This window comes from Bubalus bubalis, chromosome 20 (assembly GCF_019923935.1).
Source record: "Bubalus bubalis isolate 160015118507 breed Murrah chromosome 20, NDDB_SH_1, whole genome shotgun sequence".
Lineage (NCBI taxonomy): Eukaryota > Metazoa > Chordata > Mammalia > Artiodactyla > Bovidae > Bubalus > Bubalus bubalis.
The window spans coordinates 59,195,339-59,213,460 of NC_059176.1; positions in this window are offsets into that span (position 1 = coordinate 59,195,339).

An 18,122-nucleotide genomic window follows, 5' to 3' on the forward strand; every position below is an offset into this window, starting at 1 on the left:
AGATTACAGAGATAAGGGAAGCACAGAGAAATTAACCTCTCATTTGACATCATTTTTCTCCTTGAGGCAATTTTTTATTTCCAAGACCAATTGATATGCACTGCAGAAAGTGTCCACTGAGAGACTGAGAATCTGAAAGACTGAGCAATACTTCTAGCAATCCTTTGTACTCAGTTTGACAATATTGGAGTTCAGAGCCCATAAAGTGTAGGGGTGTCATAAACAGCCAGGGTTCTGAGTTGGGAACTCAGAATATACAATTTCTAGTGTTAAAGAGAAAGTGGAAATAAACTAGTTCTGAAAAAGGCCTAAGCTCAGCTTTAAATCAACTTAATTGATGTTGAATTAAAAGAAAGTAATTTACTAAATCACTCAGTTGTGTCCAACTCTTTGCAACCCCATGGACTGTAGGCTACCAGGCTTCTCCATGCATGGGATTTTCCAGGCAAGAATACTGGAGTGGGTTGCCATTTCCTTCTCCAGTAGATCTTCCTGACCCAGGGATTGAACCCGGGTCTCCTGCATTGTAGGCAGACGCTTTACTGTCTGAGCCACCAGGGAATTCATATTTCTTAGACAGTTTGCTGAAGGAAGGAAACTTTCCTTTCCTTCATTGGAGAAGGAAATGGCAACCCACTCCAGTGTTCTTGCCTGGAGAATCCCAGGGACGGGGGAGCCTGGTGGGCTGTCGTCGACGGGGTCGCACAGAGTTGGACATGACTGAAGCGACTTAGCAGCAGCAGCAGCATGCTCTGAAGAACCGTCTTGCCTGAGTTAGAATTCAGGCTTCTTTTATACTAAAATGGGAGGGAGTAAAGTCAAACATTTCATGGAGTATGAGATTAACAGATGCAAACTGTTACACATAAAATAGATAAGCAATAAGGATTTACTGTACAGCACAGGGAATTATATCCAATATCTTATAATAAACAATAATGGAATATAATCAGAAAAAGAAAACTGAATCACTATGCTGTAACCCTGAAATTAATACAATATTGTAAATCAACTATAATTAAAAAATAAATAATTATGTTCAAGGTTAATATTAATATGTACAAGATTTTGAAATTAAATGAAATTGAGATGAAAGAGTAATTAGAAATTCTTTAAGTGAAGAGTAGGATAACTGAAATTAAGACCCAAATGAAGCACTTGTCAACAAACTAAACAATTTAAAAGAAGATTAGTGAACCAGAAGGTAGTTTAGAAGAAAATATCCAGACTGGATAACACAAAGAGGGAGAAACATGGGTAGTACAAAAGCAAAAAATAGTGTAAGAAAGCTATGGAGTATAATAAAAAATCTAACACATTTATACTTGAAAGCCAGAATTTGAGAAGAAAGAGAAAATGGAACAAAACATAAATGAAGAGACTAGCTTAAGAGCTTTTCAAATATGTTTAATACATCAATCCTCAAACAAAATAAATACAAAGAATGTGTTATTTGTGTTTATCAGATCAAAAGTTGTGAAAATTAAGAACAAATAAATCACCTTAAAAGAATCTAGACAAAGGATGAAAGTGAAAGTGAAGTCGCTCAGTCATGTCCAGCTCTTTGCCACCCCATGGACTGTAGCCCACCAGGCTCCTCCGTCCATAGGATTCTCCAGGCAAGAATACTGGAGTGGGTTGCCATTTCCTTCTCCAGGGGATCCTCTCAACCTGGGGATCAAACCCTGGTCTCCTGCATTGCAGGCAGATGCTTTAACCTCTGAGCCACCAGGGAAGCCCAGAAAAAGGATTCAGTACAGTTCAGTGGCTCAGTCGTATCCAACTCTTTGTGACCCCATGAATTGCAGCACACCAGGCCTCCCTGTCCATCACCAACTCCCAGAGTTCACTGAGACTCACGTCCATCAAGTCAGTGATGCCATCCAGCCATCTCATCCTCTGTCCTCCCCTTCTCCTCCTGCCCCCAATCCCTCCCAGCATCAGAGTCTTTTCCAATGAGTCAACTCTTCACATGAGGTGGCCAAAGTACTGGAGTTTCAGCTTCAGCATCAGTCCTTCCAAAGAAATCCCAGGGCTGATCTCTTTCAGAATGGACTGGTTGGATTTCCTTGCAGTCCAAGGGACTCTCAGTAGTCTTCTCCAACACCACAGTTCAAAAGCATCAATTCTTCGGTGCTCAGCCTTCTTCACAGTCCAACTCTCACATCCATACATGACCACAGGAAAAACCATAGCCTTGACTAGACGGACCTTTGTTGCCAAAGTAATGTCTCTGCTTTTCAATATGCTATCTAGGTTGGTCATAACTTTCCTTCCAAGGAGTAAGCGTTTAATTTCATGGCTGCAGTCACCATCTGTAGTGATTTTGGAGCCCAGAAAAATTAAGTCTGACACTGTTTCCATTGTTTCCCCATCTATTTCCCATTAAGTGCTGGGATCGGATGCCATGATCTTTGTTTTCTGAATGTTGAGCTTTAAGCCAACTTTTTCACTCTCCTCTTTCACTTTGATCAAGAAGCTTTTTAGTTCCTCTTCACTTTCTGCCATAAGGGTGGTGGCATCTGCATATCTGAAGTTATTGATATTTCTCCCAGCAATCTTGATTCCAGCTTGTGTTTCTTCCAGTCCAGCGTTTCTCATGATGTACTCTGCATATAAGTTAGATAAGCAGGGTGACAATATACAGCCTTGACGAACTCCTTTTCCTATTTGGAACCAGTCTGTTGTTCCATGTCCAGTTCTAACTGTCTTTAAAAAATGAAAATAAACTTGAGAATAAGCTTCTCAACAGAAGTAGATATCCAGAAAATAGTGGACTATGATCCTTAGAGTTGCAACAAAATTTCTAGCACCAACACAGAATGTTATTATACTCAGTGAACATGTACTTCAAGATTGAAAACAAAATACAGACAATCTCAGATGAAAACAAAAAATTTAATGCCAGCAGTTCTGCATTAAGAAACTTAAGAGTGCTCTACAGACAGAAGACAGATGACTGCAGATGGAAACATTGAGATACAGAAAGGAAAGGAATGAAAAAAGGATAATATGTAGGTAAATAGATACAATTATGCATAAATAATTAAAATAATATATTTTTGGATTTTAAATGTAGATTTAACTAAAATACATGTCACCTATAACACAAATAACATGTACAAGCTGAAAAATCCTAAGGTTCTTGAGTGGTCCAAATATTGTTAAAAATGCTACTTTTAATAAGAATATGTATTGATAGGTCTAGGTAGTAATAAAATGATATAAAGGAAATAAACTAAGAGATGGAACAGGGAATTCTTTGTGGTTGGAGGGGAGGACAGAAAACATAAAGAAGGGCCAAAAATAAAAATAGAGAAAAAAGAGAGTGAAACTAGAGTAATAGAAAGCAAATAATAAAATGAGAAATGAAAGTATAGCATATAACAGCTAAGTAATTGTAAGTACAATAAATGTTCTAATTAAAAGATAATTTTCTCAAACTGTATAAAGTTCTATATACTGTTTATCAAAATACATTAAACAGAAGAAAACATAAGAAACCAAAAAACAGTGCAAATAATGGTAGAGATCTTTAAGTCATGAAATACATCTATAGATAAATAAAACTATTTCATAATATTAAGAGGGCAATTCTATCAAAAAGATTAAAATATTTAAAAACAAGAATGTAACAAACAGCATGACTGTAAGTACATAAATCTAAAATTGACAGCACTAAAAGGAAAAGTAGATTTTAACATATCTCTCTCAATATCTAATAGAGCAGTACAATAAAATTCAGTTAAAATATAGGACATCTGAACATGATTGGCCATTTTGACCTAGTCAAGACATTCAGATAACACTGTATATAACGATAGTATTACTTTGAACATTCTTTTCAAGTTTATGCTGCCAAGTTTAGCTAAAATTATCCATATTATTAACAAATCTAAAAAATTTTGAAGTTTTTTGAAATAATGTAGAATGCATCTCTGACAATGTTATAGTTAAACTAGAAATTGATTTTGTAAAATGATACTCTAAATAATGTCATTTATTTATAAATAAAGCATCGCACTTCTTAACACCTGAGGCAAGATATCACAATATAATTTTAAAATATTTTGAACAGAATAGCGGTAAGTATATGACATTATTTAATTTGTGGGATGACGCTAATATCATGCTGAGAAGAAAAAATTTAGCCTTGTATATAGACTTGAGAAAGGAAGAAAGGCTGAAAATTTTTAATATCTTTATACTCACATCATGAAAAGTTAAAATATTGAACCTAAAGACTGTAGAACACAAGGAATAATAATGAATATTAATTGAATACATAAAAAAAAAACTTAAAATAGAATCAAATCAGCCAATTGTTATATATCTGAAAACAATATTTAAACTGTTAAAATTCTTACAAGACTGATCAAGAATAAAAGAGAAAAGACACAAGAATCAAGATGAGAAATAAAAATGGGAAATGCAATACAACTATGTACAAAAAGGCATGTGTCAGAAGGTCATCAAGACATTTTTCATAAAAGTCCCAAACTCTGAAACTGTCCAAAAGTCCATCAATGGGAAAAATAAAAAAGCTATGGAATATTTCTATAATGGAATACTACACAGTAATGAGACTGAAATACTACTACACAATTTGTTATGTGGATAAATTCAATCTTGTCCAGTTTATCTTCATCATCTAAATAGCCCTTGGATGTTTAGATTGTGGGGGTTGTGTGTGTGTGAATATATATTTATATTTATTGATGGTATGGTCAGGAAGCAACAGTTAGAACTGGACATGGAACAACAGACTGGTTCCAAATAGGAAAAGGAGTTCGTCAAGGCTGTATATTGTCACCCTGTTTATTTAACTTATATGCAGAGTACATCATGAGAAACGCTGGACTGGAAGAAACACAAGCAGGAATCAAGATTGCCGGGAGAAATATCAATAACCTCAGATATGCAGATGACACCACCCTTATGGCAGAAAGTGAAGAGGAACTAAAAAGCCTCTTGATGAAAGTGAAAGTGGAGAGTGAAAAAGTTGGCTTAAAGCTCAACATTCAGAAAACAAAGATCATGGCATCCGGTCCCACCACTTAATGGGAAATAGATGGGGAAACAGTGGAAACAGTGTCAGACTTAATTTTTCTGGGCTCCAAAATCACTACAGATGGTGACTGCAGCCATGAAATTAAAAGACACTTACTCCTTGGAAGGAAAGTTATGACCAACCTAGATAGCATATTGAAAAGCAGAGACATTACTTTGGCAACAAAGGTCCGTCTAGTCAAGGCTATGGTTTTTCCTGTGGTCACGTATGGATGTGAGAGTTGGACTGTGAAGAAAGCTGAGTGCCGAAGAATTGATGCTTTTGAACTGTGGTGTTGGAGAAGACTACTGAGAGTCCCTTGGACTGCAAGGAGATCCAACCAGTCCATTCCGAAGGAGATCAGCCCTGTGATTTCTTGGAGGGAATGATGCTGAAGCTGAAACTTCAATATTTTGGCCACCTCATGTGAAGAGTTGACTCATTGGAAAAGACTCTGATGCTGGGAGGGATTGGGGGCAGGAGGAGAAGGGGACGACAGAGGATGAGATGGCTGGATGGCATCACTGACTTGATGGACGTGAGTCTCAGTGAACTCTGGGAGTTGGTGATGGACAGGGAGGCCTGGTGTGCTGCGATTCATGGGGTCGCGAAGAGTCGGACACGACTGAGCGACTGATCTGATCTGATCTGATGTGTATATTTATATTTGTATATATCCCAGATTTTTGTATTTTTTCAAGACAATTACTTTAAACAAACTACCCCCTTAAATCCAGACACATACTCAAAATCTTTTATTATTATTTATTTATTCTTGGCTGCATTGGGTCTTCCTTGCTGCCTGTGGGCCTTCTCTAGTTGCGGAGTTGCAGTGAGTGGCGGGGCGGGGAGGCGGGGTTGGGGGTGGGGAGGCAGGGTTGCGGTTGGGGAAGGGGGGGCCGCTCCCTAGGTGTGAGGCCTGGGCTTCTCCTGCAGAGAACGGGCTCTAGGCACACACGGGCTTCAGTAGCTGTGGTGCACAGGCTTAGTTGCTCAAGGCACGTGGAATCTTCCAGGACCAGGGATTGAAGCTGTGTCCCCTGCATTGGCAGGCAGATTTTTAATCCCTGGACCACCAAGGAAGTCTGATATTCAGAATCTTTTTAATCAATACCATGTGTACATATATTTTTATAAAGAATTTTAAAATAAAATTTTATTTTAATCTAAAATAAAAACTCCCTTTACTTGTGGAACTTTAAATATATGGAATATGACAAATAATGTTGTCATAACATAATGGGTAAAAAAAAGCAGAAATCAAAGAATACCTACTGTATGACTCAATTATATACATTTTATACAAAGGGAAAACTAATATACAGCTTTAAAGTTGTATTATCTTTGTAATAGGGACAGAGAGAACACTTCTGTGATGATGGGGAAATTCTATTTCTCAATCTTAGTGACAGTTACTTGTGAAAATCTTGTACAAATTTATTGATGTGATCACTAATGAGTTGAGGACTTTCCTGAATTTACGGTATACTTAAATAAAAATTCTTAAAAAAAAAAATGTCCAGAGTATCATATTTTCTTTAGCACTGTGAAATTATAAATTTAGTTATAAAAATAAGAAAAAGTATGTAAAACTTATTTGACAAAATTCCACTTCTGATTCACATTCAAACTATCATTCACATTATTTCTAAAGAGCATTATAAATAAGTATGATTTTTAAAATCAACAAAAAATAACATCACAAAGACTATTATAGAGAGCAATACTCTCTAAATATGAAGAACTGTCATATTTGCCACTTTATTATTTTTAAAGAAATATAATATAGAGTCCCCTGGAGAAGGAAATGGCCACCCACTCCAGTATTCTTGCCTGGAGAATCCCATGGACAGAGGAGCCTGGCAGGCCATGGTCTATAAGGTCGCAGAGTTGGACACAACTGAAGTGACATGAGAAACGCTGGGCTGGAAGAAGTACAAGCTGGAATCAAGATTGCTGGGAGAAATATCAATAACCTCAGATATGCAAATGACACCACTCTTATGGCAGAAAGTGAAGAAGAACTAGAGAGCCTCTTGAGGAAAGTGAAAGAGGAGAGTGAAAAAGTTGGCTTAAAGCTCACATTCAGAAAACTAAGATCATGGCATCTGGTCACATCAGTTTATGGGAAATAGATGGGGAAACAGTGGAAACAGTGTCAGACTTTATTTTTCTGGGCTCCAAAATCACTGCAGATGGTGACTGCAGCCATGAAATTAAAAGACGCTTACTCCTTGGAAGGAAAGTTATGACCAACCTAGACAGCATATTCAAAAGCAGAGATATTACTTTGCCAACATAGGTCCGTCTAGTCAAGGCTATGGTTTTTCCAGTAGTCATGTATGGATGTAAGAGTTGGACTGTGAAGAAAGCTGAGCGCCTAAGAATTGATGCTTTTGAACTGTGGTGTTGGAGAAGACTACTGAGAGTCCCTTGGACTGCAAGGAGATTGAACCAGTCCATTCTTAAGGAGATCAGTCCTGGGTGTTCTTTGGAAGGACTGATGCTAAAGCTGAAACTCCAGTACTTTGGCCACCTCATGCAAAGTGTTGACTCATTGGAAAAGACTCTGATGCTGGGAGGGATTGGGGGCAGGAGGAGAAGGGGATGACAGAGGATGAGATGGCTGGATGGCATCACTGACTTGATGGACGTGAGTCTCAGTGAACTCTGGGAGTTGGTGATGGACAGGCAAGCCTGGCGTGCTGCGATTCATGGGGTTGCAAAGAGTCAGACACGACTGAGCGACTGAACTAAATTGAACTGAAGCGACTAGGCATGCATGCATGCAATATAGAGTCATGACAAATAATTTACATTATCCAAAAGTTTAGATACATGTAATAAATGTATATGTGTATATTTGTATACATACACATTATATGTTTGTGTCCTTGTATATGTGTATCTGTGATAGATGTGTGTATGCATATGTATATATGAACAGATATATATGTGTATGTATGTGCGTATGTGTGTATGTACACACATAAAATACTCACAAATGGTTATACATATGGTACAGAAACATGTCTTACTTTTTTCAAAAACTTATAAGATTCACTAAAATCTCTTAAACATTCTTTATGTCACCTGAGTTCCTCTTCATTTTCCCTTGTACTGATTTTCTTATTTATCTGTGGCAATGGTACTTTTAACTTCTTAAGGACCTGGCATACTACTGCTGCTGCTGCTGCTGCTAAGTCACTTCAGTCGTGTCCGACTCTGCGACCCCATAGACAGCAGCCCACCAGGCTCCCGTCCCTGGGATTCTCCAGGCAAGAACACTGGAGTGTGTTGCCATTTCCTTCTCCAATGCATGAAAGTGAAAAGTGAAAGTGAAGTGGCTCAGTCGTGTCCGACTCTTCATGACCCCATGGACTGCAGTGCACCAGGCTCCTCCGTCCATGGGATTTTCCAGGCAAGAGTACTGGCATACTACTATCAGTGTTCAAATTCAGTATAATAGTACTGTATGACAACGTACAATGGTATAATACTATTGTTACACTATTCAACTGCTTACTTTTTCCTCCTCAGTACTTGTTTTGCATTCATATTTCTGCATGTTATCGCTTCTGTTTCTGTCTCCCTGCCACATGGTACTTCACAGTGTACACCCACTGATTCTAGCCACTCAGGCTCCCAATGACAAGCCTTTTGATATGGCTCAGTGGTAAAGAATCTGCCTGCAATACAGGAGACCTGGGTTAAATCCCTAGGTTGGGAAGATCCCCTGGAGGAGGGCATGGCAACCCACTCCAATATTCTTGCCCGGAGAATCCCATGGACAGAAGAACCTGGCAGGTTACAGTCCGTGGGGTTGCAAAGAGCTGGACACAACTAAGTGACTAATACTTTATACTTTCCAATTTCTCACACCACAAATAATGCTGGGGAAAAAAAACAAAAAAAAAACAAAAAGAAAGTTCTTGCATGCCCACATATCGACCTGAATGAGAATTTTCTTAGTATATATTCATAAAAGCAGAAGTGCTGATTTATCTGGAATGCACATATTTATTTTTTCTAAATACCACCATGTAGCTCTCCAGAGCTGCTATGTGTATCTGTATTCTCACCAGCAGAGCAGAGAGCTACCACACCCTCACATTACCTGCTACCACTGAGCTTCCTAGATTTTTGGTGGTTTATAGATAAATTGGTGTTTAATTGTTGCTTTAATTTGAATTTCATTAACTTGTAAATAGTTATATATCCACTTAAGTACACTGCCTATTTACATCTTTGCCTATTTTTTTCTTGGGGTTGAAGCAGCTTTCCTGTTGATTTAAAAGAGTTCCTTGTACCATATTTCCAAGATACTGTTTTCTTGAGAATTTTTGACATTGCAAATATCTTCATCCATACTCTCTTATCCCTCCCTTAACTTTATGCATATTACTGTTTCTTAATATTAATTTCAGATTCTAAGTATAACCAAATCCATCGTTTCTTACAGATTTGTCATTTGATTAGTGTTTCCATGCTAAGTCACAAAGATTATCTCATTTTCTTTCATTAATTTTAGTTTTACCTTTCACATGTTTTTCACATGGTTTTGCCTTTTCTTATTAACCGATGTGGTATAAAAATATAATAATTTTCAGTTGGTCATTCTTTATTCTTCTCTATGGCTACATAATATCACATTATATGACCACACTTCAGTGTATTTAAGCAGTATGCAGGTGATTTTTTAGGCTTTTCTAGTATACTCACTTATATAAACAGTATCTTTCTGGAGTTGCTAGGTCAATATGTTTATGTTTTTGGTGTTGTTTGTTTTGCTTATTGTCAAACTGCCCTCTAAACTACTGTTCTATCTGTGATGTTCAATAATAGTACCCTTCATATTTCATGCATATACATTTTTAGATAATTCATATGAGAATTCTCATATCTAATCCTAACCCTAACCCTAATTGGAAATTTCTACAATTGGAAATCAATCAAGATAGCAGAGTGAATGGACCTGAAGCTCATTTCCCCCATAAACACTTCAAAAATACACCTACATGTGGAACAATTCTCACTGAAAACTAACTGGAAACTGGCAGGACTCCTGTACATGCAAGTTCAGTTCAGTTCAGTCGCTCAGTCATGTGCAACTCTTTGTGACTCCATGGACTGCAGCATGCCAGGCTTCCCTGTTCATCACCACCTCCCGGAGCTTGTTCAAACTCATGTCCATTGAGTTGGTGACGCCATGCAAACATCTCATCCTCTGTCATCCCCTTCCCCTCCTGCCTTCAATCTTTTCCAGCATCAGTGTCTGTTCCAATGAGTCAGCTCTTCACATCAGGTGGCCAAAGTATTGGAACTTCAGCTTCAGCATCAGCCCTTCCAATAATTATTCAAGACTGATTTCCTTTAGGATTGATGGTTTTGATCTCCTTGCAATCCAAGGGACTCTCAAGAGTCTTCTCCAACACCACAGTTCAAAAGCATCAGTTCTTCAGTGCTCAGCTTTCTTTATAGTCTCTCACATCCATACATGACTACTGGAAAAACCATAGCTTTGATTAGACAGACCTTTGTTGGCAAAGTAATGTCTCTGCTTTTCAATATGCTATCTAGGTTGGTCATAACTTTCCTTCCAAGGAGTAAGCGTCTTTTAATTTCATGGCTCCAGTCACCATCTGCAGTAATTTTGGAGCCCAAAAAATAAAGTCTCTGTTTCCATTGTTTCCCCATCTATTTGCCATCAAGTGATGGGGCCAAATACCATGATCTTAGTTTTCTGATTATTGAGTTTTAAGCCAACTTTTTAACTCTCCTTTTTCACTTTTATCAAGAGGCTCTTTAGTTCCTCTTCATTTTCTGCCATAAGGATGGTGTCATCTGTATATCTGAGATTATTGATATTTCTCCCAGCAATCTTGATTCCAGCTTGTGCTTCATCCAGACAAGCCTTTGGCATGATATACTCTGCATATAAGTTAAATAAGCAGGACAACTATATACAACCTTGCCTTACTCCTTTCCCTATTTGGAATCAGTTGTTATTCCATGTCCAGTTCCAACTATTGTTTCTTTACCTGCATACAGATTTCTCAGGAGGCAGGTAAGGTGGTCTTGTATCCCATCTCTTCAGGAATTTTCCACAGTTTATCCAAAGCTGTAAGAAAGATAAACATGTAATCTGGTGGGAAGGGAAGAAAGCAATCAGGTCAGGATCTGTGCCCCTGGGAGGGGACCCAGAGGAAAAGGGAGATGACACGGGGAGACACCTGCCCTGGGGAGTGAGCAGTGAGAGCCACAGGCTGGGTGCCCAGTCCTGGGGTCCTACACCAAGGAGACAAGCTCCCCTGGAGGGTTGGAGGATGACTGGGACTAACAGGAGAGCTGTGGCAAGCCTGGACTCCACTCATGAGGAGCTTGTACTGACTTGCCCTCAGGGAAGAATCAACCCCAGGACACAGAGGTCACCCAGTCCTGGGGTTGAGCCTGAGTGGTAGGTGCTTGTCATTTTTGGCACTTCACTCAAGCACCGCAGCCCAGATTTCTGACAGCAGCCACAGCTCCTCCTGATATATGCCAAGGGGCCACTTGAACCCACCCACCCTGTAGTGTGGTCCACAGAATGGGGTACGTGTGGAGCCTGGGGACAGGGAGAGGGCTGGGAGGGACAAAAGGGACTTGCACCTGAGGCTGCATTTGAGTGGAGCGAGGGAAACAAATACCAGCATCTGCATAGGCAGTGCAGAGGGGACAGGTCAGACCTTTGTCTGGTCAGCATAAGCCGAGAACTCACATGGACCCCAATTGCTTCAGCACTCACACCTGGCTCTGCCCTCAGACCCTCCACCACCAGCCCTCCCCCCTACCACACTGACAACTGCCAGCATCAAATCCAGCTCTCTCACCGGAGACACTGAGAATACACAGTCGGTATAGGCAGGCACCCACTTAAGGACACCCTTTCAAGACCTCAATAGGTAGGTGTTTCACCTAAATTCATGGAGGAAGAGAAAGTTAAGCAAAATGAAAGAGCAAGAGAAAACTCCTGGAAAAAGTTAGAAAATTATCAGATAAGGAATTCAAAGTGTTGATTGTAAAAATGTTAACTGAATTAGGGGAAAGAATAGAACTACACATTGATAATTTTAAGGAGGAATTAGGAAATATACAAAGAGTCAATCAGAAATGAAGATGTCAATAGCCAGCATAAAAAGATATCAGAAGGATTAACAAGATTGTAAATGGAATTATTTTATTTTATTGAACTAATTTCTGAAAAAAAAAAAGTACATCAGAAGAAATGAATAACAGACTAAGTGATACAGAAGAATGAAAAAGTGATCCAGATGATAGAATAAAATGGAAATTCCTCAATCAGAATAGCAAAAAGCAAAGCAAATTTTAAAAAATGAAAACAGTCTAAGAGATTTCTGGGTGGGATAGCATTAAATGCACCAACATTCGCATAGCAGGAGCCCTAGAAAGAGGAGAGAGAGAGAAGGGGATCGAAATGTATTTGAAGAAACTATGGTTGAAAACTTTCCAAACCTGAAAAAGGAAATAGAAAACACAGAGGATTCCAAACAGAATGAATCCAAACAAACCCACGCCAAGACATATCATAATTAAAACAGCAAAAGTTAAAGAGAATACTAAAGTTGGCAAGAGAAAAACAGAGTCATATATAAAGGAATCACCATAAGTCTATCAGCTGATTTCTCTGCAGAAACTTTGCAGACCAGAAGGGAGTGTCATGATATATTCAAAGTGCTGAAAGGGAAAAACCTGAAACCTAAGATACTCTGCCTAGAAAGATTACTATTAAGAATAGAAAGATAAAGGACTTCTCAAATAAGCAAAAACTAAAAAAAAAATCATACTCTACCTTCTCTAAAAGAAATGCTAAAGGATTTTCTTTAAGTGGAAAAGAAGTAAGAATCTAATAGGAAAGGGAAAACATCACTAGGAAAGCCAAATATATAGTAAGCACTGGGGATTAACCATTTAAATAAGACAGTATGAAAATTAACAGATAATTATAAAAGCAACAGTAACTACAATTAACAGCTAAGGAATAAACATGTAAAATATGATTTCAAAACCACAAAATGGAGGGGAGAGAACAGGAGTACAAAGTATAGATCTTTTAGAATTTGTTTGAATTTAAATGACAATCTGTTTGAAAGAAGTTCAGTTCAATCACTCAGTCGTGTCCAACTGTTTGTGACTCCATGGACAGCAGCACACCAGGCTTCCCTGTCCATCAACTTCTGGAGAGTACTCAAACTCATGTCCATCAAGTTGGTGATGCCATCCAACCATTTCATCCTCTGTCTTCCCCTTCTCCTCTTGTTTTCAGTCTTTCCCAGCATCGGGGTCTTTTCAAATGAGCCAGTTCTTCTCATCAGGTGGCCAAAGTACTGGAGCTTCAGCTTCAGCATCAGTCCTTCTAATGAATATTCAGGGTTGATTTCCTTTAGGATTGACTGTTTTGATCTCCTTGCAGTCCAAGAGACTCTCAAGAGTCTTCTCCAACACCACAGTTCAAAAGCATCAATTCTTTGGAGCTCAGCTTTCTTTATAGTCCAACTCTCACATCTATACACGACTACTGGAAAAACCATAGCTTTGACTAGATGGACCTTTGTCATCAAAGTAATGTCTTTGCTTTTATTTTTAATTAATTAATTTAATTGGAGGATAATTACTTTACAATATTATGGTGGTTTTGGCCATACATCAACATGTCTCTGCTTTTTAATATGCCATCTAGGCTGGTCATAGCTTTTCTTCCAAGGAGCAAGCATCTTTTAATTGAAACAAGTAGATGTAGTTACAGGTCAATGTCAACTCCATGTAACCACAAACCAAAAACCTACAATAGATACCCAAAAAGAAAGGAACTAAAAGGAAGAAACACAGGCATACTACTAAAGAACATATTTGCAAATGATAGGGCTTACAAAAGGTTAATATCCAAAACCCTTTGGACATTTGGATATATAAATGGCTCATACAACTCAGTATTGAAACAAACAAACAGCCCAATCAGAAAATGGACAGTAGACCTAAACAGAAATTTTCCAAAGAAGATATGCAAATGACTAACAGGAATTTGAAAACATGCTCAACATCACTAATTATTAGAGAAATGTAAATCAAAACCAAAATGAGATATCACCTCACACCTGTCAGAGTGGCCATCATCAAAAAATCTACAAATAATAAATGTTAGACGAATGGACCAGAGAAGGCAATGGCACCCCACTCCAGTACTCTTGCCTGGAAAATCCCATGGACGGAGGAGCCTGGTGGGCTGCAGTCCATGGGGTCGCTAAGAGTCAGACACGACTGAGCGACTTCACTTTCACTTCTAACTTTCATGCATTGGAGAAGGAAATGGCAACCCACTCCAACTGGTTCTTGCCTGGAGAATCCCAGGGACAGGGGAGCCTGGTGGGCTGCCGTCTATGGGGTCGCACAGAGTCGGACACGACTGAAGCGACTTAGCAGAGGGATGGACAGAAAAGGGAACAGTGCTACACTGTTGGTGGGAATGTAAATTAATGCAGCGACTGTGGAGAGTAATATGGAGGTTTCCCAAAAGTTAAAACTAGAACTTACAAATGATCCAGCAGTTGTACTCCTGAATATATATATATGAAAACACTAATTTAAAAAGATGCATGCACCCCAATGTTCATAGCAGCACTATTCACAATAGCCAAGATATGGAAATAACCCAAGTCCCATCAACAGACGATTGACTTAAGAAGATGTGATATATATATATATATATATATATATAATGGAATGTTACTCAACTATAAAAAAGAATGAAATAATGCCATTTATAGCGTGAATGCTCATCAACAGATGATTGACTTAAGAAGTCAAATAATGCCATTTATAGCATGAATGTACCTATTTTCTCAGTGAAGTAAGACAGAGAAAGGCAAATACTGTAGGATATCCTTATATGTAGAATCTAAAAAAAAAAACATGTATAAAGATATAAACAGACTCCCAGGTATAGAGGGGGGTGGAAAAAAACCTAGAGGTTATAATGAGAAAAAAGAAGGGGGAGATGGAAGATAGGGGTATGAGATTAAGAGATGCAAACTACTTAAATAAAATAGATATGCATAAAGTAGATATGCAACAAAAATGTGTTGTCTAGCTCAGGGAATTACAGACCTTATCTTGCAATAACTTTTAATGGAATATAATCTATAAAAATATTGAATTGCTATGCTGTGTACTTGAAACTAATATAATATTATAAATCAATTTTACTTTAATTTAAATAGTTATCTGGCATTCTATTGTGGTATTAATATTAAAGATTTTAAAATAAAAATATTGTATTCCACTACCCATATTATTGCTTGATTTTATCTTTATTTGAGAGCCTTAATTTTTTTCTGTACATTCTTTGTTGTGTCATATCATGTTGTTGTTTTACAGTTGCTCAGTTGCTAAGTCATGTCCTAATCTTTGCGACCCCATAGACTGCAGCACATCAGGCTTCCCTGTCCTTTACTATCTCCCAGAGTTTGCTCAAACTCATGTCCATTAAGTCAGTGATGCCATCCAACCATCTCATTTTCTGTCACCCCTTCTCTTCCTGCCCTCAATGTTTCCAGAGTCAGCGTCTTTTCCGATGAGTTGGCTTTTCACATCAGATGGCCAAAGTATTAGAGCTTCAGCATCAGTCCTTCCAATGAATATTTGGGGTTGATTTCCTTTAGGATGGACTGGTTTGGTCTCCTTGCTGTCCAAGGGACTCTCAACAGTTTTCTCCAGCACCACAGTTCGAAAGCATCAGTTCTTCGGCACTCAGCCTTCTTATGTGTTTTTATACATTTTCCCTGAAAAAGAAAAGACTATGGTAGGATGATAGCAGACACATTAAAAGAAAAAAGATCTCTAGGAAACATAATAATTCCTGATTTTATTCCTCCCTCTAAGCAGGTACAAATAAAAACAGACTTCTGAAAACTTGCAGCCTAATATATTCTACTTATACTTAATAGACCACACTAAAATCAGAAATATCACTTGCAAAGTGATTATCTACCTTAACCACATTCACAATTAGTTTTGTAAGTATTTTCACCAAAGGTCTCTTGTCTTATCAAACAAAATTATATTAATTATTATCAAATATTTTGAAGGTACTTGACAGTAATTTTGGCCAGAAACCACATTTGCTAAAATGAGAAAATGTTTAGCATTTGGTCTATTTTGAAAGATACATTTTAAATTATTTGTGGGGAAAAATACACTCAGCATATAAGTATATTGCTAACTCATTTTTAAGCAAAATTAAATTTTTATTTCAAGTCAGGAAAAATCTATATGAATGAAATATTTAGTGGCTGAGCTAAAATGCGACAGTATTGGTACATTTTTCTTGTAACAGCATGTTAGCTAGCGTACAGGTGACAGGCCTTTTTAGTCATTGTTAGTGGGACTGTAAAATGATATAAACTGGTTGGAATAAAGTTTGACAACACATTCAGTACATTAAATATAAGATGTAAGTTAAAATACTAAAGTGAAAGTGAAGTCGCTCAGTCGTGTCCGACTCTTTGCAACCCCATGGACTGGAGCCTATCAGGCTCCTCCGTCCGTGGGATTTTCCAGGCAAGAGTGCTGGAGTGGATTGCCATTTCCTTATCCAGGGGATCTTACTGACCCAGGAATCGAACATGGATCTCCTGCATTGCAGGCAGACGCTTTACCATCTGAGCCACCAGGGAAGCCATGAGAGTATTTAATAGAATGTTCTGTGGTGTTATTGAAGAAAATATTTAAAGTCAGAAAAATCCCTAAAATTTATTAAGGAAAAATAAGTTTTTTAATAAACACTTTACACATTTTACTCTTTCCTTTACTTTCCAGTGATTAAAAAGTTATATATTCTGTCTCAGTTCAGTTCAGTTCAGTCGCTCAGTCGTGTCAGACTCTTTGCGACCCCATGAATTGCAGCACGCCAGGCCTCCCTGTCCATCACCAACTCCCGAAGTTCACCCAGACTCACGTCCATCAAGTTAGTGTTGCATATCTAAAGTATGTTGACTCAACTCTCTTACTCCCAATTTCCTATATATTTCACAATAATTTCAAATTTGAAATTTAGATTATTATTGACAAACTGCTTTTACTTTATTAATCTCCCTTTTCAAGAATAATTTTGACATGTGTATTATATTCCTTGACTATATTTTATGGTCAATATTTGAAAAAAAAAGCCTTAGGGTTTATGAATTTAATTTTTCACCACTCTTTATTTACATCATATTCTTTCAGTTCTTTCATCTGTTATTTTGATTCATTTCTCATTTGGTTAGAATATGTCCTCAATTTTTTCACAAAAGTTTAAATGATCTATTTTCTGGGATTCTTTGAGTCTGAGAACATTTTTTCTATCTCATTTGTGAATGAATCATAGCTTCTCTTTATTTAGAAACCTTGAATTACAATTTTTCATTCTCAAAGCATATGCAGATGTGGTTCCCTTGTGTGAAGCATTTATGAAAAGAAGAAATGTATGACAAATTTGTTTCTCCTCCTTTTGTCTGTTACCTTCTGGTCTCTGTGCTATAGTTCATAACATTATTTTCAAATGCTGATTTTTTATTACAAGAAGACTGGATGTAATTCTCTTTCCTTTGATATATTTTGTAGGCATTTGGTGAGTCTTAATCCGAACTCACTTTTGCTTCATGTCAGGAAAATTTTCTTCTATTGTTTCCTATTATTATTTTTCCATTTGCTCTATTATTTTTCTGTCTGTAATTCCCTGCCATGTTTGCTTGTACTCACATACTGAAATGAATTATTTGTATACCATTTTGGCTCTTTTTTCTTCCCCCTTTAACTGGAAGAAAAAAAACAGAGAATATAGGGGTATAGTAGTGTTTATAGTCAGTGATTTCTTAGTGGTAGGATTAAAGGTAATGTAAAATTTTTAAACATTTTAAATTTCATGTGTCCAAGTTTTAAAGACATCTACAAATAATATATGTATTACTTGTGGAATAATAAAAAATGTTTTCAAAAATAAAGAAATAACTTGAAGAGGAAACATAAAAATTACAGG